General features: G+C 42.9%; 1 protein-coding gene across 2 annotated transcripts in view; it reads left to right on the top strand.

The window, feature by feature from the left end:
* CTCF (CCCTC-binding factor) overlaps window positions 1-23,312 on the top strand; it is a 75,378-nt gene that overhangs the window by 20,460 nt on the left and 31,606 nt on the right. The window lies entirely within an intron of this gene.

Consider the following 23,312-nt stretch of genomic DNA (forward strand, 5'->3'; position numbering starts at 1 on the left):
GACACTTCAGAATCCTTCAATAATCTTTGTGTGGTAAGAACAGAACATCCTTAGAGGCGATATTGATTAGCACTTCCGTTTTTTTTTCTTTTTTTGAGGCGGAGTCTCGCTCTTCTACCTTGCTGGAGTTCAGTGGCGTGATCTCAACTCACTGCAACCTTTGCCTCCCGGATTCAAATGATTCTCCTGCCTCAGCCTCCCAAGTAGCTGAGACTACAGGCGCATGCCACCATGCCCAGCTAATTTTTTGTATTTTTAGTAGAGACAGGGTTTCACCGTGTTACAGCCAGGATGGTCTCAATCTCCTGACCTTGTGATCCGCCTGCCTCGGCCTCCCAAAGTGCTGGGATTACAGGCGTGAGCCACTGCATGTGGCCATTTCCTGTGTTTTATCTCTTATACCTTTCTTCTCTTATTTAAATATTTTTAAGTATATATTGAGAGTATTAAATAATAGTGATTCTTGGTTTGTAATTTTTTTTTCTATCCCCCTGTCCAACAACGTATTTGCTTCTTCCTCTCTCCTTATTGTATCTCTTGGGTATATATGAATATATAGCCCTCCTTACCCCCCGCCTACCCTATGCAATTTCTTGGTTATGGTATTGCCTGCATTTTTTTGTTTCCTATACATATTTGTTTCAGTGTTTCTAAGAAGTAACCAAGTTGACAAATTATTTATTTTAAAATTTTAGTTCAAAGTAACATTTTGAGGCTGGGCAGGGTGGCTCATGCCTGTAATTCCAGCACTCTGGGAGGCCAGGCAGGTGGATCACTTGCGGCCAGGAGTTTGAGAACAGTTTGGCCAACATAGCAAAATCTCATCTCTACCAAAAATACAAAAACTTAGCTGGGCAAGGCGCCTGTAGTTCCTGCTACTGGGGAGGCTGAGGCACAAGAATGACTTGAGGCCCTGGGAGGTGGAGGTTCCAGACTCTGTCTCAAAAAACAAACAAATGAGGCCAGGGACGGTGGCTCACGCCTGTAATTCCAGCACTTTGGGAGGCTGAGACAGGCGGAATACGAGGTCAGGAGATCAAGACCATCCTGGCTAACATGGGGAAACCCGTCTCTACTAAAAATACAAAGAAATAGCCAGGCTTGGTGGCATGTGCCTGTAGTCCCAGCCACTCAGGAAGCTGAGACTGGAGAATTGCTTGAACCCAAGAGGCAGAGGTTGCAGTGAGCCAAGATCGCGCCACTGCACTCCAGCCTAGGCGGCAGAGTGAGACTCTGTCTCAAAAAAAAAAAAGAAAAGAAAAGAAAAAGAAAAAAAAGACCAAGTGTGGTGGCTCACACCTGTAATCCCAGCACTTTGGGAGGCCGAGGTAGGTGGATCACAAGGTCAGGAGATCGAGACTATCCTGGCTATGGTGAAACACCATCTCTACTGAAATACAAAAATATCAGCCAGGCATAGTAGTATATGCCTGTAGACCCAGCTACTCAGGAGGCTGAGGCAGGGGAATTGCTTGAACTTGGGAGACAGAGGTTGCAGTGAGCTGGGATTATGCCTCTGCACTCCAGCCTGGTGACGGAGCAAGACTCCATCTCAAGAAAAAAAGAAACAAAAAACTAACGTTTTGTTTCTTTTGTTGTTTTAACTTCTGCATGTGCTATGTCCTGTACGTGTATATCTTTTTTGTTTTTTTAGCCTCTTTTATTCTCAGTAGCTATTGGATAATGCTTTATTATACATATCTTATGCTGCTATACTCTTTTGTTGTTTTGGGTTTGAGACAGGGTCTCACTCTCTTGTCCAGGCTGGAGTGCAGTGGCAGAATGTCAGCCCACTGCCAAGCAATCCTCCCGCCTCAGCCTTCTTAAGCAGCTGGAACTACAGGCCTGCACCACCATACTTGACTAATAGAGATGAGGTTTTGCCATGTTGCTTAGGCTGGTCCCCGTCTCTTGGGATTACAGTTGTGAGCCCCACTGTGCCTGGCTTTCTACTCACTAAGGATGTAATTTGGGGAGGGTAAGTTTAAATTTTTTTTTTTTGAGGGTAACTTTAAAGTTGTTTTTTTTTTTTCTTTTTTTTCTTTTAAACAGGGTCTCTCTCGCTCTCTTGCCTAGGCTGGCACAATCACAGCTTGCTGCAGCCTCAAAATTCTGAGCAGAAGCAAGCCTCCTGCCCTGGCCTCCTGCAGTGCTGGGATGATAGGCATGAGCCACCCTGCGCAACCAATAATTTTCTTGGTTGTTGTCAAAGACATTCTATTGCTGTTTATTATTACCATGTTACTATTTGGTACAAATGTGCATTGTTGTATTTAAACTGTTAGCTTCTGATTTAATGTTAACTTTATAGGAGAACCCTTTTACCAAATAAAAATTGTCTTGGTTTTACTAAGTAGCCTTTATGAGTGAGTCCTAGGTTATAGACCAATCCCCTAGTAGATTACGGGCCACGTGGCCACTGAGACACTGCAAAACCCTGACAGTTCAGGCGTGATGGTTCACACCTATAGTCCCAGCACTTTGGAAGTTGAGGCTGGATGTTCACTTGAGTCCAGGAGTTCCAGACAAGCTGGGCAACACAGTGAGACCCCCATCTCTACAGAGCAATTAAGATTTATTTATTTATTTATTTTTCTCCCTTCTTTCATGCCTAGTAGGAGCTTGTACTTACTACCTAAAGATTGTGTTAAATATTGGTTGTACCCACAATAGAAATGAAACTTTAAAACTTACTCTGCCAGGCACAGTGGCTCATGCCTGTGATACCAGCACTTAGGGGAGTCAGAGGCAGGAGGGTAGCTTGAGCCCAAGAGTTCAAGACCTATCTGGGCAACATAGCAAGACCCCGTTCTCCACAAAAAGGGGGGAAAAGACGAAACACTTACTCATTGAGTCATACATTCTATTATTGCTTATGTGATAATTACATTAGTTTTGAAGTAGCCTTTGTAGATTTTTTTTTTTTTTTTTTTTAGACAGAGTTTCACTCTTGTTGCCCAGGCTGGAGTGCAGTGGCATAATCTCAGGTCACTACAACTTCCGCCTCGCAGGTTCAAACGATTCCCCTGCCTCAGCCTCCCAAATAGGTAGGATTACAGCTCGCCACCACACCCAGCTAATTTTTTATATTTTTAGTAGAGATGGTGTTTCCCCATGTTGGCCAGGCTGGTCTCAAACTCTTGACTTCAGGTGATCCACCTGCCTCGGCCCCCCAAAAGTGCTGGGATTACAATGCCTGGCCTGTAGATTTTTATCTAAGGAACAGACAAAAAATTATCACACTTGAAAACTGTGGGTACTGAGTAGTTTGGATTTATGTAGACCTATATTTAGAGTAAATTACTGTTTGTCTGTAGGCATCACTTATAAACCATGGTCAACAGAGATTCTATATGAGAATCACCTGAGGACCTTTTGAAATAAGAATCTCTGGGATCAGTCTCTGTCTCATCTGTCCATCCATTCATCTATTTTTTGAGACAAGAGTTTCACTCTGTTGCCCAAGCTAGAGTGCAGTGGTGCGATCACAGCTCACTGCAACCTCTACCTCCTGGGCTCAAGCAATCCTCCCATCTCAAACCCCCGAGTAGCCAGGACTGCTAGTGTATGCCACCACACCTAGCTAATTTTGTATTTTTGTGTAGAGATTGGGGTTTTGCCATGTTTCAGAGGCTGATCTTGAACTCCTAGGCTCAAGTGATCCTCCTGCCCCACCCTCCCCAAGTGCTGGGATTACAGACATGAGCTGCCGTGCCCAACTGGGATTTTTTTTTTTTTTTTTTTAAGACCAAGTCTTGCTCCGTCACCCAGGCTTGAGTGCAGTGGCATGGTCTCAGCTTACCGGCAACCTCTTACTCCTGGGGTTCAAGCGATTCTCGTGCCTCAGCCTCCTGAGTATTTGGGATTTCAGGCACCCACCATCCTGCCTAGCCAATTTTTTGCATTTTTAGTAGAGATGGGGTTTCACCATGTTGGCCAGGCTGGAGGTTGAGAAACCTTGTCTCTACTAAAAATACAAAAAAATTAGCTGGGCATGGTGGCATGCACCTATAGTTCCAGCTACTCAGGAGGCAGAGGCAAGGGAATCGCTTGAACCTGGGAGGCAGAGGTTGCAGTGAGCCAAGATCGCACCACTGCACTCTACTCTGGCAACAGCGTGAGACTCCGACAGTCAATAAATCAATAAAAAACAAACATTAATTTGAGATGACTTAGTACAATTTTACTCAGTTACGTTAAATTTCTTATGCACAAAATTGGTCTAATTCCATACATATGTAAGTTTTTATTATATACTGTTCACCTGATCTGTAGTTTGTCAGGCAAGGTTTATCTCATCCTTTAGTATCCAGCTTTAGCAATTCCTCTCCTTAAAGCCCTTCACCCACGGAAGTCATCCTTTATGCCAGGGTGGTAGGGAAGTATGTTAATCTTTGTTAAAGCACTCATCACACTATGTAGCTCCCATTTGTTGTTCTTTCTCCATACCAGACAAGGAGCTCCCTAAAAACTGAACCCTGTGCATAAGACAAAGCTTATCTGGGAGTCAACACTTTACCACAGTACTGATTGAAGGCTACCCCCAGTAGTTGCACACAGTCTCCCCCTCCTATCCCCCAGCCTCAGCCCCAGATGACACTTTGGCACCTAATACCCCATGTCTTCTATTAACTTAAAAAAGAGTGGGGGACACAGTGGCCCACACCTGTAATTCCAGCATTTCTGGAGGCTGAGGTGGGTGGATCACCTGAGGTCAGGAGTTCGAGACCAACCTGGCCAACATGGCAAAGCCCTGTCTCTACTAAAAATACAAAAATTAGCCTGGCATAATGGGGGGCATCTGTAGTCCCAGCTACTGAGGAGGCTAAGGCAGGAGAATTGCTTGAACCTGGGAGGCAGACATTGCAGTGTGCCATGATCGCTCTGTTGCACTCCACACTGGACAACAAGAGTGAAACTCCATCTCAAAGAAAAAAAGAAAAAACATTTAGAACTTTTTTTTTTAAGAAGAGTTCTTCTTTATAGTAGCATCAGCCACTTTTTGGTGAAAGAATTGTTGTCTAGCCTTTATTATTCTTTGTAGCAAAATAATTCCTTCCCCTCCTCCCATACTAGTTTCGCTGTTGCCATTACAGATATTTTATTATTATGTATTTCCTAGATTCAGAGCTTTAGTGGGTTTTCTTCAAGTAGCTGTTAGGATAATTTTTTTGTTTTGACCATACCCTTTAATATTAACAAATGGTAGGGGAGATTGTTAACAAAATACTGAAATGCTCATAACTTTTTTTTTCAACTTACGAGAAACATTTTTATTTCTTTTTTAATTTACACACACACACACACACACAAACACACACACACACACAGCCTTGGTGGGGCATGGTGGCTGGCGGGGCATGGTGGTTCATGCCTGTAATCCCAGCTCTTTGAGAGGCTAAGGTGGGTTGATCACCTGAGGTCAGGAGTTCAAGCCCAGCCTGGCCAATATGGTGAAACCCTATCTCTACTAAAAATACAAATATTAGCTTGGTATGATGGTTGGTGCCTGTAACCCCAGCTACTGGAGGGTGAGGCCAGAGAATTGCTTGGACCTAGGAGGTAGAGGTTGCAGAAAGATGAGATAACACCATTGCACTCCAGCCTGGGCAACAGAGCAAGACTCTATCTCCAGAAAAAAAAAGCCTCAGTGGCTCACACCTGTAATCCCAGCACTTTGGGAGGCCAAGGCGGGTGGATCATCTGAGTTTAAGAGTTCAAGACCAGCCTGGCCAACATGGTGAAACCCTCTCTCTACTAAAAGTACAAAAATCAGTTGGGTGTGGCGATACACACCTGTGATCCCAGCCACTCGGGAGGCTGAGGCTGAGAATCGGTTGAACCTGGAAGGCGGAGGTTGCAGTGAGCCAAGATTGGGCCACTGTGCTCCAGCCTGGGTGACAGAGTGAGACTCCTTCTCAAAAAATAAATAAATAAAAATTAATGTCAGAGAAGAGAAGTGAGAGGTATACTTGTGATTAAATAGGTGAGTGCTGCATCATATAAAGGCTGCTTCCATTCCCAATTACCATGAAAGAAATGGTCACTATTATTTTTCTGCTTCTCAGCCAAGTTAACCACACCATTCAGCCCCTCCCCTTTCTTCATTGTAGTCTCCAACTTTCCTGATACTTTGCTTTGATGTGTTTTAAGCTCTCAGATAAGATGATGGCGCATACGTTATCAAGAATAGCAGAGTAAAATGGTTTGTTTAACTTTTAAACCCAGCATTTATTCTAAAAGAGTTAATAACTTTTATTCATTTGGCTAGTGTCCTGCATCTAGTAAATATTACTTAGTTTTTTCTTTCATTCTCAGGAAAAACTGATGATTTTTCTTTTCAAGACAGTCTTGCTCTGTCACCCAGACTGGAGTGCAGTGGTGTGATCATAACTCACTGCAGCCTGGGCTCAGGCGATCCTCCCACCTCAGCTCCCCCAGCTGCAGCAGTCGAAGGAGACCCAGAGGCCAGGTCAGGGACTGAGGGGACCGATGGTGGGGGACCCCAGGCTCCCCACCATGTTGTGGTGGTTGTGATGGTTGTCCAGGTTACTGTCACTGGCATGGCAGTGGTCTTAGCAGAGGAACCCGCAGAGAAAGATCCGGAGACAAGATCTCACTATGTTGTCCAGTCTGGTCTTGAACTCTTGGGCTCAAATGATTCTCTTGGCTCTGCTGCCCCAAGTGCTGGGATTATTGGTGTAAGCCACTGTGCCTGACCTGATTACTTATCATTGCTTTTTTTCCCCTCCCTGTCCTAGTGTCATTTAACATTCTCTATAGTCAGAATACTAGACTAACTTTTCAGTCAACATTTTTCTGATTTAAAGATGTAATGGCTGGACACAGGGGCCCACACCGTAATCTCAGCACTTTGGGAGGCTGAGGTGGGCAGATTACCTAAGTCAGGAGTTTGAGACCAGCCTGGCCAACATGGTGAAACTCTGTTTCTACTAAAATTAGAAAAATTGACCGGGCGCTGTGGCTCATGCCTGTAATCCCAGCACTTTGGGAGGCCGAGGCGGCAGATCACCTGAGGTCAGGAGTTTGAGACCAGCCTGGCCAACATGGTGAAACTCCATTTCCACTAAAAATACAAAAAAGTAGCCAGGTGTGGTGGCGGACGCCCATAATCCCAGCTACTGAAGAGGCTGAAGCAGAAGAGTTGCTTGAACCTGGGAGGCAGAGGTTGCAGTGAGCTGAGATCGCCCCATTGCACTCCAGCTTGGGCAACGAGTGAAACTCCGTCTTAAAAAAAAAAAATTTGAGCTGGGCGCGGTGGCTCACGCCTATAATCCCAGCACTTTGGGAGGTCGAGGCGGGTGGATCACAAGGTCAAGAAATCGAGACTATTCTGGCCAACATGGTGAAACCCCGTCTCTATTAAAATACAAAAATGAGCTGGGCGTGGTGGTGCGTGCCTATAGTCCCAGCTACTTGGGAGGCTGAGGCAGGAGAATTGCTTGAACCCGGGAGGTGGAAGTTGCAGTGAGCCTTGATGACACCACTGCACTCTAGCCTGGCGCCTAGCAACAGAGCAAGACTGTCTCAAAAAAAAAAAAAAAAAAAATCAGCTGAGCATAGTGGTGTATGCCATAATCCTAGCTACTCAAGAGGCCGAGGCAGGAGAATTGCTTGAACCTGGTAGGCAGAGGTTGTAGTGGCCGGGATTGTGCCACTGCACTCCAGCCTGGGTGTCAGAGCGAGAGTCTGTCTAAAAATAAATAAATAAATAAGGCCAGGTGGGATGGCTCATGCCTGTAATTCTAACACTTTGGGATGCTGAGGCTGGTGGATCTCCAGAGGTCAGGAGTTCGAGACCAGCCTAATCAATATGGTGAAACCCCGTTTCTACTAAAATACAAAAATTAGCTGGCGTGGTGGCATGCACCTGTAGTTTCACCTACTAAGGAGACTGAGACAGGAGAATTACTTGACCCCAGGAGGCAGAGGTTGCAGTGAGAGCCGAGATCACGCCACTGCACTCCAGCCTGGGTGACAGAGCGAGACTTATCTCAAAAACAACAAAAACAAATACATAGAGAGGCCGGGCATGGTGGCTCAACGTCAGTAATCACAGCACTTTGGGAGGCTGAGGCGGGTGGATTACTTGAGCTCAGGAGTTTGAGACCATCCTGACCAATATGGTGAAACCCTGTCTCTACTAAAAATAAAAAAATTAGCTGGGCATGGTGGTGCGCCTGTTTTCTCGGCTACTTGGGAGGCTAAGGCAGGAGAATCACTTGAACCCAGGAGGCGGAGGTTGCAGTGAGCCGAGATCACACCACTGCATTTCAGTCTGGGTGACAAAGTGAAACTCCATCTGGAGAAAAAGAATTATATAAGTGTGTGTGTGTCTGTGTGTGTGTGTATGTGTATATAATATATTTTATATAATATATATTATATATTTTATATATATAAAGAGAAAGCTGCAAGGTATCTTTTGTTCTCTTTTAAAATGTTTTATAATTTCAACTTTTAGATTCGAGGGGTACATGTGCAAATTTTTTTGTGTGTACATAGGTATATTGTGTGATACTGAAGTTTAGGGGTACAGTTGTTCTAATCACTCAAAGAGCATAGTACCCAATAAATTGTTTTTCAGCCCTTACCCCGTTTTCTCCCTCCCCATCATAGTCTCCAAGGTCTATTGTTATGTTTGTGTCTATGGGTACCCAATGTGTAGCTGCCACTTAATAAATTTATGAGAACATGCAGTAGTTGGTTTTCTGTTCCTGCCTTAAATCGCTTAGGATAATGACCTCCAGCTGCATCCATGTTGCTATAAAGGACATGATTTCATTCTTTTTTATGGCCGTGTGTTCCCTGCCTTCTCATGATGTCTGAGGATTTGTATCGACTTCTGTTAGGCCATTTGTTAGGTGCCCTTTATGTTGACTTTCGGAATTGCTGTGGCTTATAGAAGTTTATGGGATTTTAGAGCTCCTATTAATATTTCTCACCAAGAGAATGCAGACAGACTTCTGATCTCCGCAGGAAATAAGCTGGGGTTTTTAGCAGTCAGTTGCCCCTTGTAATGGAAAGTAAAGTAGTATATTAAACAGAGAGTTGCTGGTTTAGTTATAAAATAGACTGCTAGAAATCATTCTTTTCTACTGTCTTATTCTCAGTACAATAACCAGTCTTCTTAACTGACTAAACTCTGCAGTGGTAAGTATAACAGGTTATTTTGGTTGTTTTCCTTTGGAAATTGTCTGATGTATTTGCTATGTAATCATAATCATAGGTGATAAACTACTAAACCTTAATGTCTTCAAAAATTAATGTATTCACAATTAGCTTCTATTTTTACATGGCAGGATTTTTAAAGATTAACCTGTAATTGTGCCTTTGGGAATTTTAATTTTTCTCTATTTTCTTCATTATATTTATTATTCTCTGTTTTTCTCTATGGGGGTTCATGCCTGTAATCTCAGCACTTTGGGAAGCCAAGGTGGAAGGATCACTTGAGCTTAGGAGACCAGCCTAGGCAATATAATGAGATGTCATCTCTGTAAAATAAAATTAGCCAAGTATGGTGTCACATGCCCGTAGTCCCAGCTACTTGGGAGGCTGAGGTGGGAGGATCACTTGAACCCAGGATGTCAAGGCTGCAATGAGTCATGATTGTGCCACTGAACTCCAGTCTGAGCGATAGGGCAGACCTGTCTCCGTAAAAAAAAAAAAAAGTGTAGGAATTGACACAGGCTAGGTACAGTGGCTCGTGCCTAGATTCCCAGCACTTTGTGGGGGCTGAGGTGGGAGGATCTCTTGAGCCCAGGGGTTCGAGAAAAGCCTGGGCAAAATAGTGAAACTTTGTCTTTACCAAAAAAAAAAAAAAAAGAAAAAAAAAGTGATACAAAGAACAATAAAGTTAAATTCAAAAAGTTAGGCTTTCACTTGGCATATAAGCAGTGTTTTGTTTTTGCATATTACCTTCCTGCTCTTGTCCTGTGTGGGAACTATTTATACCTGTTTCACCTGACAGTGACACTGATAATTCGTGTTTGTCTAACACTGTTTTGTATCCATTGCTATAGAGACTACAGAAATAAAAGGCATAGTTCCCGCCCTTAAAAAGCTAATACTGGCGGAAAAAACACATAGAACATTATGCTGCAGTTAAAACTTTCGGTCAGTTTGCACTGGTCAATGTTGAGATGGCTTTGATGTTGAAAGTGACCTGAGCTGGGAGGGGACAAGACAGCAGATACTGGTATAGAAGATGCCTAGCAGAAAGTAGTCAAAGGTGAGGTTAGGTGGGTGGAAGGGAATGGGAACAAATTGTACAGAGCTCTGGGAGCTAAGTTGGAGAATTTGGACCTGATTCAGTAAGCATCAACAATCAGAATTTGGGAGCCTCATTTCTGGAAGGTTTTGTGTGGCATCAATATTCTGGACAGAACAAGACTGACCAGCCTGCAAAGCTGTTCTGTCTCTTCCTACTACCCTCCCCCATCCTTCCTTTGACTCACCCCAAACTCCTGGCTCCAAGCCATTGTTCTGCCTCAGCTTCCCAGGTAGCTGGTAGTATAGGTACAAACCACCATGCCTGGCTTGTTCTGTTTCTTTTTTACTCTTTCTCCTTCATTCCTGGATTTAGTCAGTCACCACCTTCTGTCAACTGATTGCTACCTTTATCCTATAGAAATCCAATACTTTATCAGAGAAGTCATTTTGTGGGGAAAATTTATCAAAGGTTTAAGATTAGATTCTAGGAATCTAATTAGCAATCTAGGAAGCTGAAAAAGCATATATTGTTGAGTTAACCTTGTTGAATGTCTTCTTGGCTGGCCTATAAGGATATAGGGGACTGCAGTTGGCTCATGCATATGTTGTTTGATTGGGTTTTTATGATAACCTATGAAATATGGGTACTGTTATTATCCTTATTTTATAGAAAAGAAAACTGTGGCGAGAAGGTAGTATATCTCACCCCAGGTGACACTGCTAATTAGAAGAAACAGAATTGGAATGCACGTCTCTGACTCTTAACAGTGATTGCATTCTGCGTGTCCTCCCTTTTTAAATACAGAACAAACATTTTCTCCATATTAAGTATTATATTAAAGCACTATTTTTAATGTCTACATTATATTCCATTTTGTATCTATATTGTCATTTACTTCCCCTATGGTTGGAATTTTAGGTTGTTTATAATTATTCACTTTAATAATGTCTTTATAATCTGTTTGTATAATCTGAGCATAATGTGTAAAGTAGAATTACCAGATCACAATCTGAATATTTTAAAAGTTCTCGATTCACACCACCAATTACCTTCAGTAGAATTATACTAGTTTCACTGCACAAAGGCCAACATTGAGGAGTATTCTTTTTTTTTTGAGACAGAGTCTCGCACTGTTACTTGGGCTGGAGTGCAATGGCACAATCTCACCTCACTACAACCTCCACCTCCTGGGTTCATGTGATTCTCCTACCTCAGCCTCCCAAGTAGCTGGGATTACAGGTGCACACCACCACACCTGGCTAATTTTTTGTATTTTTCATAGAGACGAGGTTTCACTGTGTTGGCCAGGCTGGTCTCGAACTCCCGACCTCATGATCTGCCCACTTCAGCCTCTCAAAGTGCTGGGATTACAGGTGTGAGCCACTGTGTCTAGCTTTTTTTTGTTTTTGTTTTTGAGACAGAGTCTCACTCTGTCTCCAGGCTGGAGTGCAGTGGCTTAATCACTGCAACCTCCACCTCCGAGGTTCAAGGGATTCTCCTGCCTCAGCCTCCCAAGTAGCTGGGATTACAGGCACCTGGCACCACACCTGGCTAATTTTTGTATTTTTAGTAAAGACGGGGTTTCAGCATATTGACCAGGCTGGTCATGAACTCCTGACCTCAAGTGATCCGCTTCCTGGCTTCCCAAGTGTGTTGGGATTACAGGTGTGAGCCACTGTTCCTGGCCAGTGCCTTTTTTTTTTTTTTTTTTTTTTTTTTTTTTTTTTTAAGAGACAGAGTCTCGCTCTGTTGCCCTGGCTGGAGTGCAGTGGGAGTACAGTAGTGCAGTCTTGGCTCACTGCAACCTCCACTTCCCAGGTTCAAGGAATTCTCTGCCTCAGCCTCCTAAGTAGCTGGGATTACAGGCCCCTGCCACCACACCTAGCTAATTTTTGTATTTTTAGTAGAGACAGGGTTTTACCATCTTGGTCAGGCTGGTCTTGAACTCCTGACCTCATGAGCCACCACGCCCATCCTGGCCAATGCTTCTTTATTTCATACAACATATATATTCCAAATGGATTAAAGATAGCTCAGTTTTTTTCCAAATAGTTAACTGTTTTTCTGGTACCTTTTATTCAACAATCTTCTTTTTCCTACTGATTTAAAATTACAACTTTTTTATTTGCTAGAGTTTGTTTCTGGATTCTCTCTTCTGTTTAAATTGTCTGCCTATGGTAGTAAGCAGTACCACATTATATGAATTATTGTGGCTTTATGGATATAGATAATAGCATCCTTAGTGAGGTTTTTTTAAATGCCTCCTGGAGGAGTTTGGGGCTGGAGGGGAGGGGTTGTTTTCTCTCCTCCTCTCCCTGCCTTTTTTTTTAAAGACCTTGTCTCACTTTATTGCCCAGGCCAGAGTGCAGAGGCCACTCACTGTCACCTTAACCGCCTGGACTCAAGTGATCCTCTCACCTCAGCCTCGCAGGTAACTGGACTACAGGCATCCACCACCACACCTGGCTAAATTTTAAAAGTTTTTGTAGAGACGATGTCCTACTGTGTTGCCCAGGCCTGGTCTCAGACTCCTGGGCTCAAGCAGTTCACCCTCCTCAGCCTTCCAAACTCCTGGTAATCAGGCATGCCACTGCATCTAGCCGGTGGAAGAGTTTTATAATCTTCAAATAGACCCTGTACGTTTTCAGTTCATGTTATTCTTTTTCTGTATTTTTTTTATGTTTCTGTATATTTTCCTATATTTCAGTAGTTTATTGAATAATGTATATACACTTTGAAGTTTGTAGCCCATCTTGGTCCAGAAAGAACTTGAAGAAATATACAGAAAATACAGATAATAAATGATATAAATAAACTAGAAAATACAAATTATAATAGAAATGTATTACATAGTTTGAGAAGCAACAAATTAAGATGTGGCCAGCTTAAAAAAAAAATAGCAGTATAATCCTGTTAACGTAGGTTTCACAATAAAAGAATAAAAATCCCTTGAAGGAAAGCTTTTCCAAGTATTTAACTCCCAATGCAATTTCTCCCACTTATCCTTTAGTGTAAGCTAAGACATGATGCCAAAGTGAAACTCAGTAAAAGCAGTTTTGTAGGGGATCAGGCCATGTGGCCCAAGTATACCCAGCTTTCTGATGATCTAGCCTAGAATGCTGAATTCCACAGAGAGGTCAAGTCAGATAAGGACAGAAAGCCTTGGATTTACCAGTTAAGGGCCATTGCTGGCCTCAGAGCAGCTCCATAAAGTACTGGGGAGCAGAAACCAAACTGGTGAGTAGTAGAAGGTAAGAGACAACAAGTGTGGAGTTGGGCATGGTAGGAAAAAAGAGATGACAGATACTAAATCATGCAATAGGGTTGAGGGGAGTTTTAAATGGGCAAGATTTAAGCAACACAGAGCTAGCTAAGAAGTGGCTGAAGCAAGAGAAGGAAGGGCTGGCTGATCCAGCATGCTCTCCAGAGATGCATGCCCCTGGGGTCCCTGTGTTGGAGGCTAGGCCCTTGTCACACACTCACCAGTCAGCAAGGGCAGGGAAGCACTCAGATGCCAGTTTTCTTTCCTTTTAGCCCCTTATCCCTGATTGCCTGGATTGCTCTTCTTAGTCTGAAGGAACCTCCTGTTGATCCTCTGCAGAGAAGTTGACTGAATAGCAAAATGTTTTTTATCTAAGCTTTACTTTTTCACCTAGATGGTAGAGAAACACAATAAGGACCTGGTCTTAGGAGCTCCATTTTATGGTGATACCACAGTCCAGACAATTAACCCATCCACTTTACCAAGCTCATTTAGTTGGTTAGTGTGGATTGGGTATACTTGAGTTGAAGATGACAGCCAAACAATCATAGAGAGATCCTTTAGGCAGTGAAACTGGGATTGCATATATAGATTGGAAGGACCTTTGTGTAGACACAATGGAAGTTAAAAGGCTCGTACAAGAGGTGGTGTGCTCAGGGAGGCTGATGAAAGAGTGCTCAGAGACAAAGGGAGCCAAGGGAGGAAAGAGGCTTATAAAGGAAGAATATGAGTTCCATTTTGTCAGATGCCAGAGAAACTGAGATTGAGGATGAAGGAAAAGCCTTTGGGTTGGCTCTGGTGGTTCTTGATGGGGTGGTACCTGTGGGCCAAACAAAAGGACCACAGAGGGCTAAGGAGGGAGTTAAGTCCTTTTTAATAGGGACAGATAGGGCTGGGCACGGTGGATCACGAGGTCAGGAGAGCGAGACCATCCTCGCTAGCACAGTGAAACCCTGTCTCCACTAAAAATACAAAAAATTAGCTGGGCGTGATGGCACTCACCTGTAGTCCCAGCTACTTGGAAGACGGAGTCAGGAGAATCACTTGAAACTGGGAGGCAGAGGTTGCAGTGAGCTAGGATCGTGCCACTGCACTCCATCCTGGGCGACAGAGCAAGACTCCATCTCAAAAAAATATATATATGTATTTTATTTTATTTTTTGTGGACAGGGTCTCACTCACTCTGTTGCCCAGACTGGGGAATGCAATGATGTATCTCAGCTCACTGTAACCTCTGCTTCCTGAGCTCAAATGATCCTCCTGCCCTATCCTCCTAAGTAGCTGGGACTACAGGCATGCACCACTATGCCTATTTTTTGTAGAGATGGTATTTCACCATGTTGCCCAAACTGGTCTCGAGCTCCTGGACTCAAGGAATCTGCCCACCTCAGTCTTCCAAAGTGTTGGGATTACAGGTGTGAGCCACCATCCCTAGCCTGGCTAATGTATGGTTTTAAAAATTTATTTGTGGAGATGGGGGTCTCCCTGTGTTGCCTGTGCTGGGCTTAAACTCCTAGGCTCAGGTGGTTTACCTCAGCCTCCCAAAGTGCTGGGATTACAGGCATGAGCCATCACACCTAGTCGTAAGGACAGATTTTCAAGATAAGAGAGCAGGTCATGCGTGGTGGCTCACGCCTGTAATCCCAGTACTTTGGGAGGACAAGGTGGGCCAGTCACCTGAGGTCAGGAGTTTGAGACCAGCCTAGCTAACACGGGGAAACCCCGTCTCTACTAAAAATACAAAAATCAGCTGGGTGTAGTGGCGGGTGCCTGTAATCCCAGCCACTCAGGAGGCTAAGGCAGGACAATCACTTGGACCCAGGAGGCAGAGGTTGCAGTGAACTGAGATCACGCCATTGCATTCTAGCCTGGGCGACAGAGTAAGACACTGTCTCAAAAACAAAAACAAATAAAAAAAGATAGGAGAGCAAAGCCATATGTAGAAGTATATATAAATTCCATATATAATATGAGCTCACACACTCATATATGTATAAAATATATACCTTTAAATGAATAGCTAAGAAAACAGAATTAGAGTGTTAGATAATTTTCTTAATCTGGAGGAAAAAACTGTCCTGGAAGTAAATGAAAACACCTTTGAGTGACATAAAGTTATTTTTGATGGTATTGGTTCACAGAAAAAGATTTGAAAAAGCCTAGAAGGCATGGGCAACTCAAGCAAGGATAGAGCCAAAAAATATGTAGGAATTAGAGTGGGTTAGGTATGTTTTGTGCTAAGAGGAACTGAGTATTTGAAAGCAGTAAAGAAAGGGAGAAGATGGATTGGAGCTGCTAGTGTTGCTAGTGTTGGGAGAGGCAGCTAGAAGCGCAGTCCCCAGGGAGTGGGGAGAGTGACCTGGTCCAGCCTATTGGTTACTTATTGATTCAGAGGAGACTCCCTCTGGAAGGGCAGTAAAGCAAGTTAAGTAAAAGGAGGGATCCAGTGTTTAATGGGATGCACTGAGATTTTTAAGCAGTGTATTGAGAGGCTGCTGGCTTGCTACTTTGTGTCTGATGTTTCCCTATAAAAATAGAAGCTTTTGCTCTAAGACCTGTGTAGATGCTGTTGTTTCATGGACCTTATGCCATGCGTGTGTGGTTTTTTTTTGTTTTTTTTTTTTTACAGTGAGACACTACTCTTGTCAGCTCAACCCCTTGGAAACACAATTGGTTTCAGTTTTTACTCATTTGTGCCACTTTTTCTACCTGGTTTATAATTCTGTGACCTCATTTTGGTTGGACTTGGTTACTTACAAGCAATTTTTAACATTTTAAGTTTTCAAATTCACACCAGAGACCAGATGGATTTTTTTTCCATCCTCTTCAGATTGTAGCATCAAATTATACGCTACAAAATCCTGGAGACAACAAAAATTGTTTTCCCTCTGCCAGTTTTATTATTGAGGATATTTAAATAGTCTGGGATTACGTAGTGACTGTGGCAGGGTCACCACATTTGCATTCACAGCATGTGAATTTTTCGTTCTTTGATGCCTTTTCTGAGAACGTCATTCTGAAGCAAATTGGGCTTTCTCTGTTCCCTAACTCCAGACGTTTGGATTATCATTCCCTTTATAGGAATACTAACTTTTGGGACTTTTTAGGGACTGAAAAACTTCTCTTAAAATTTTTTTTTTAGTTGTGTAGTTTTGAGTGACTAAAAAAAAAAAATTCTTAATGGGGAAACAGTAATAGTATAATGTTAAATTGCAAAATCTAATTCTGTGGGTCTAGGTGGGACCTGACGTTCTGTGTTTCTAAGAAGCTCCAAGGTTATGCCGGTGTTGCTGGTCCTCAGACCATACTTTGAGTAACAAAAGTACAAAACTCTGCTGGTACAGTACAGAAGCCCCTAGCCTTATGTTGCTGTTGAGAATTTAGAGTGTGACTGGTTCAAATTAAGGTATGCTGTAAATGTAAAATATTCCTGGGCACAATGACACATAACTGTAATCCCAGCACTTTGGGAGTCCACAATGGAACAGTTGCTTGAGGCTGGGAGTTCAAGACCAGCCTGGGCAACATAGTGAGACCTCACCTCTACAAAAAAAAATTACAAAATAAAAAAATTAAAGGCCAGGAATGGTGGCTTATGCCTGTAATCCCAGCACTTTGGGAGGCTGAGGCGGGCAGATCACTCTAGCCCAAGAGTTCAAGACCAGTCTGGGCAACATGGTGAGACCCTACCACTGATAAAAATCCAAAAAAAAAAAAATTAGCTTGGTGCTTTGGCATGAACCTGTAGTTCCAGCTATTCGGGAGGCTGAAGTGGGAAAATCACCTGAGCCCAGGAAGTCAAGGCTGCAATGAGCCATGACCATTCTACTGCACTCCAGCCTGGGCAACAAACGAAACCCTGCCAAAAAAAAAAAAATTAGTTGAGCATGGTGGCATGCACCTGTAGTCCTAGCTACTTGGAAGACTGAGGTAGGAGGATCACTGGAGCCCAGGAGTTAGAGGTTACAGTGAGCTGTGATCGTGCCACTGCACTCCAATCTGGGCAACATCGAGTCTGTGTCTCAAATATAACAATAATTTTTTAAATTGATTAAACCTTGAAATGATATTTTGGACATATTGGACTAAGTAAAATAAATTACTAAAATTGATTTCACCTGTTTTTTTTAAACTTTTTAATATGAAATTTTTTTACTTAAAATTACATATAGTGTTATTTGTGACTTGCATTGTATTTCTGTTGAACAGTGCCAGTGTAGAGAATTTTTATCCTAAAAATAATCTGTCTGAACAGTATGAGTATATAAAATTAATTGTAGTTAGGAGATTATGCTTAGTCTTTCACAATCAGAAATATCAATGAGATAATAAAAATGCTAGCACTTAGACATTTTTAATTTTTAGGCAAGTTATAAAGCATTCTACAAATGTTCTTTAATCCTCACCTTCTGTAGTAACATTTTGTTACATTTGTCCCCATTGTCATGGAACGACATAGACGTTTGTTACATTTGTCCCCATTGTCATGGAACAGCCTTTGCATTGGATGTTGTAGTATTTTTCTCTTGGTTGTTAAGAACAAGGGACTAATGAAAGAAGGTAATGGCAGAATGAACCAAACTGGCAACCCAACAACCTCAGGAGTTTTCCATGAGCCTTGTTTTTGTTCCAGGCAGATGGTGGGGTTTGCTGAATCAGTCCAGAAATGTGTGTTGCCTCAAGCCTGGCTTTTGCCCTCAAAGAGCTTTCACACCCGACTGGGAAAATAGATCATTTTGAGATTTTTTTTTTTTTGGAGAGTCTTGTTCTGTCGCCCAGACTGGAGTGTAGTAGCACGATCTTGGCTCACTGTGACCTCCACCTCCCCGGTTCAAGCAATTCTCCTGCCTCAGCCTCCCAAGTACCTGGGACTACAGGCATGCGCCACTTTGCCCAGCTAATTTTTGTATTTTTAGTAGAAACGGGGTTTCACCATGTTGGCCAGGATGGTCTCGATCTCTTGACCTAGTGATCCATCTGCCTTGGCCTCCCAAAGTGTTGGAATGACAGGCGTGAGCCACTGCACCCAGCCCATTTTGAGAAATTTTTAAGTGCTAAACTGTGTCCTTATTTTATCAGAAACACAGTCGGAGCAAAGTAATGGCCACAAGAACCTCAGAAACCTTTGTTGTGCCAAGGATAACCTGGTGCTGAGAGGAGTGGGTTAGACGTAAAGTACAGAGTAAAAACAGGGAGATGACAGTGGGAACTGTATCCAAATAAAAAGACAAACAGCTTGACTGAAGGGGAAAGTGCTAGAGGGCAAGACATTAATCCGAATAGGTTATCATAGGGTCAGGTACCGAGGGGCCTTGTGAGCCAAAAGTGGGTGGTAAGTGCAACATACATTTTTTGCAAAACACCCTTTGGGGTGTTTTAGAAATTAGTCCTGTTCTTTGTGAAATAAGTGAATCTTTACTTCTCTGTCCAGAAAGCATAAGTGGTTTTCCATTGCCAGTGTCTGGGGTATAGTTTTTGTATTTTATTCAAGACCGTCCAAACTGTGGGGGCAACCAGCACATCTTTCGCTTGTTTTACTACCCTCTCCTCTGTCCTGTGCTTTAAGCCAGTTCTTTTTCTTACTCATAATTAATTCCCACATGTATTTATTCTACCCAAAAATCCGATCCCTTCCCCTACAAAATATACCCTCTGCCCCCATACTGCCAGACTCTGCCTTTAAATGTCCTGTTCATGTTTCAGGGTTCCATTCAAATTCCACATTTATGAAGCATTTTTCTATCACACCTGGTTATGTTATCCTTCTCCAAACCTACCTAATTTTACCTCGAACCATTGTACTACCTATTTTGTCCTTTATGTTAGACAGTAACTCCTATAATGTAGGACCAGGCCTTGCCCATCTCTCTGTAGTTCTTATACTGCCTCACAGGTGGTCCTGGCATAAGGAATCTTCTCTGACTGCTAACATGGATACAATGTTAAGATGTCTGGACAGAATTGGAGAAGAGTGTCTCTAATAGAAGTAGCAAAAGCTTTGTTTGAGCTGTCTTCTTGGCCAAAAATACAAAACTTTTTTTTTTTTTTTTTTTTTTTTTTTGAGACACGGTTTCACTCTGTCACCCAGGCTGCAGGCTGGAGTGCAATGGCACTTGGCTTACCGCAATCTCTGCCTCCCCGGTTCAAGCGAGTCTCGTGCCTCAGCCTTCCAAGTAGCTGGGATTACAGGCACACTCCACCACACCCAGCTATAAATTTTATTATTATTATTATTATTTTGATACAGAGGCTTGCTCTGCTGCCCTGGTTGGAGGAAGTATAGTGGCCTGATCTCGATTCACTGCATTTCCACCTCCCAGGTTCAAGCAGTTCTTCTGCCTCAGCCTCCCGAGTAGCTGGGATTACAGGCATGTGCCACCACACCTGACTAATTTTTGTTTATTTAGTAGAGACAGGGTTTTGCCATGTTGGCCAGGCTTGTCTGGCTCTCCTGATTTCAAGTGATTCCACCTGCCTCAGCTTCCCACATTGCTGAGATTATAGGTGTGAGCCACTGCACCTGGCCTACATTTTAATTTGAAGTAACCTAAGTGTATGCACTTGTGGGTTTTGTTAGATCAGTTTGTTGCCTTGAAGTAGATGATTGTTCACAACTGTTTTACTTTTACTTTTTTTTTTTTTAAGATGAAGTCTCACTCTGTCACTCTGGCTGCAGTGCAGTGGCACAATCTTGGCTCACTGCAGCCTCCACCTCCCCAGTTCAAGTAATTCTGCCTCAGCCTCCCAAGTAGCTGGGATTTACAGGCATGTGCTACCACACTGGCTAATTTTTGTATTTTTATCTTTATTTACTTACTTATTTAGAGATGAAGTCTCTCTCTGTAGCCCAGGCTGGGGTGCACTGGCTGGGATTACAGACGATGGTCACCATGCTGGGCTAACTTTCTGTATTTTTAGTAGAAATGGAGTTTCACCATGTTAGCCAGGCTGGTCTCAAACTTTCGACCTCAAGTGATCCACCGTCCTCAGCCTCCCAAAGTGCTGGGATTACAGGCATGAGCCACTACGCTGCCTGGCCTGACCTATTTTACTTTTTTTTTTTCTTTTTCTTTTTTTTTAAGAGATGGGATTTTATCATGTTGGCCAGGATGGTCTCCAACTCCTGACCTCAGGTGATGTACTCGCCTTGGCCTCCCAAAGTGCTGGAATTACGGGCGTGAGCCACCATACCCAGCCCTTATTTTGCTCTTATTTAGGTAATGTCATTCACAAGATTTTTGTTTGTTTTTTGTTTTTGAGACAGAGTCTCACTCAGTTGCCCAGGCTGGAGTGTATGGGCATGTTCTCGGCTTACTATGACCTCTACCTCCAGGGTTCAAGCTATTCTCATGCCTCAGCCTCTCAAGTAGCTGGGATTACAGGTGTGTGCCACCATGCCTGGCTAATTTTTGTATTTTTAGTAGAGATGGGGTTTCGCCATGTAAGCCAGGCTTGTCTTGAACTGCTGGCCTCAACTGATCCACCGGCCTTGGCCTCCCAAAGTGCTGGAATTACAGGCATGAGCCGCTGTGCCTGGCCCATTCATAAGATTTAAGAGCCAAAAACTATGAATTGGCTGATTTGTTTTCTGTTTTCTAGTGTATATTCAATTTGGTTGGCGTTAATTGAGTACTTACCAACCTGGGCACAGTGCTAAAGAGTAAAAACCACTTGTTAGATGTGGTTCTTATCCTCAGGAAATTCATTGTCTCATTGGGGGGCTATGGGGAGAGATACCAAGTTGATGGTATGACATGGGGCAGTTTTGTGTGGTGTCTACAAGCAGGGCCATTGCAGTCTAAATCTAAGTTCTGAGTTTGTCTTCAAAAAACTTTGACAGAGAGGGGAAAATGGGGAACTGCTACTCAGTGGGTATAAAGTTCCAGTTATGCAAGATGAATAAGTTCTAGAGATCTGCTACACAACATAGTTCCTATGTTAATCATATGGTATTGTGCACTTTGAATTATGTTGAGGATGGATCTCATGATAAATGTTCTTATCACCAAAAACAAAAATACAAGGAAATTTTGGAGGTATGTTTAGTACTTTATAGTAATAGTATCACAGATATATGCATATGTCCAAATTCATCAAAATGTATACATTAAATACATGTAAGCTTTTTGTATGTCAGTTATACCTTAATAAAGCTTTTTTTTTGAGATGGAGTTTTGCTCTTGTTGCCCAGGCTGCAGTGCAACAGCTTCTTATCGGCTCACCACAACCTCCGCCTCCTGGGTTCAAGCAATTCTTCTGCCTCAGCCTCCCAAGTAGCTGGGATTACAAGCATGCACCACCATGTCTAGCTAATTTTGTGTTTTTAGTAGAAAGGAGGTTTTTCCATGTTGGTCAGGCTGGTCTCGAACTCCCGACCTTAGGTGATCCGTCTGCCTTGGCCTTCCAAAGTGCTGGGATTACAGGCATGAGCCACCGTGCCTGTCTACCTTAATAAAGCTTTTTATAAAACATTGGCAGGGCCAGGCACAGTGGCTCACACGTGTAATCCCAGCACTTTGGGAGGCCTAGGTGGGAGGATTGCTTGAGCCCAGGGGTTCAAGTCCTGCCTAGAAACATGGTAAGACCCCATCTTTGCAGAAAATGAAGCTAATTCACATGTATGTTATCTCACATCCTTGTCATTTTTTGTGATGAGAACACTTAAAAATCAACTTTCAGTTATCTTCAGGTATACATTAACTATAATAGTCATGTTATACAATAGATCTCTTGAACTTATGCCCACTGACTGAAATTTTATGTCATTTGACCAATGTCTTCCCCACTACATGTGTAAGATTTAAACTAGTTTTGTTAGTAATTCTTTAATATCATCAGATATCCAGTTGAAATTTCTAATTGTCTTGTGTCATTTTTTTTTCACCATTTATTGGTTTGAATCAGGATCCAAAAAAGATTCATTCATTGTGATTGATTACTGTCTCTTTAGACTCTTTTCTCTATATCAGAGTTTCTCATCCTCAGTGCTTTTTTTTTTTTTTCTTTTTGAGATGGAGTTTTGCTCTTGTTCCCCAGGCTGGAGTGCAATGGCGCGATCTCGGCTCACCGCAACCTCTGCCTCCTGGGTTCAAGCAGTTCTTCTGAGTAGCCTCCCGAGTAGCTGGGACTGCAGGCGCGCACCACTGTGCCCAGCTAATTTTTTGTATTTTTAGTAGAGACGGGGTTTCACCGTGTTGACCAGGATGGTCTCGATCTTTTGACCTCGTGATCCACCCTCCTCGGCCTCCCAAAGTGCTGGGATTATAGGCGTGAGCCACCGCGCCCGGCCTTCCTCAGTGCTCTTGACATCTTGAGCCTGATAGTTCTTTGTGGTGGAGAACTGACCTGTGCCTTGGAGGATGCTTAATAGCATCTCTAGCCTCCACCCACTGGATACCAGTAGCACATCCCAGCCCAGTAGGGGCAACCAAAAATCTCTTAGCCAGATGTTCCTAGAGGCAAGTCACCCTTGGCTGAGAACCAGTGAACTACTGGTTCTCCCTCCAATCTTCCCTTATATTCTGGTTATTTATTTGCAGAAGAAACTGAGTATAATCTTGCAGTGTTTCCCTCAGTATGGATATCACTGACTTAGTCCCTGTACTGTAATTTAACACCCTCAGTCACCAATTTTCTGTTAATTGGGGTTGGATCTAGAGACTTGATTGGTTTCAGAGGTTTTGAGTTTGTTTGACAAGATTGCTTTATAGGTAGTGGTTTTTTCTTCCATCAAGAGGCACATAATGTCTGTTTTGTCTTTTTTAGTATTAACCATTGATGCCTGATTCATTCACCATGGTCTTTTTGTTTTAAAAT

Source organism: Aotus nancymaae, unplaced genomic scaffold (genome assembly GCF_030222135.1).
Source record: "Aotus nancymaae isolate 86718 unplaced genomic scaffold, 86718_ANA_hifiasm-v0.15.2.pri h1tg000030l, whole genome shotgun sequence".
NCBI classification, from domain to species: domain Eukaryota; kingdom Metazoa; phylum Chordata; class Mammalia; order Primates; family Aotidae; genus Aotus; species Aotus nancymaae.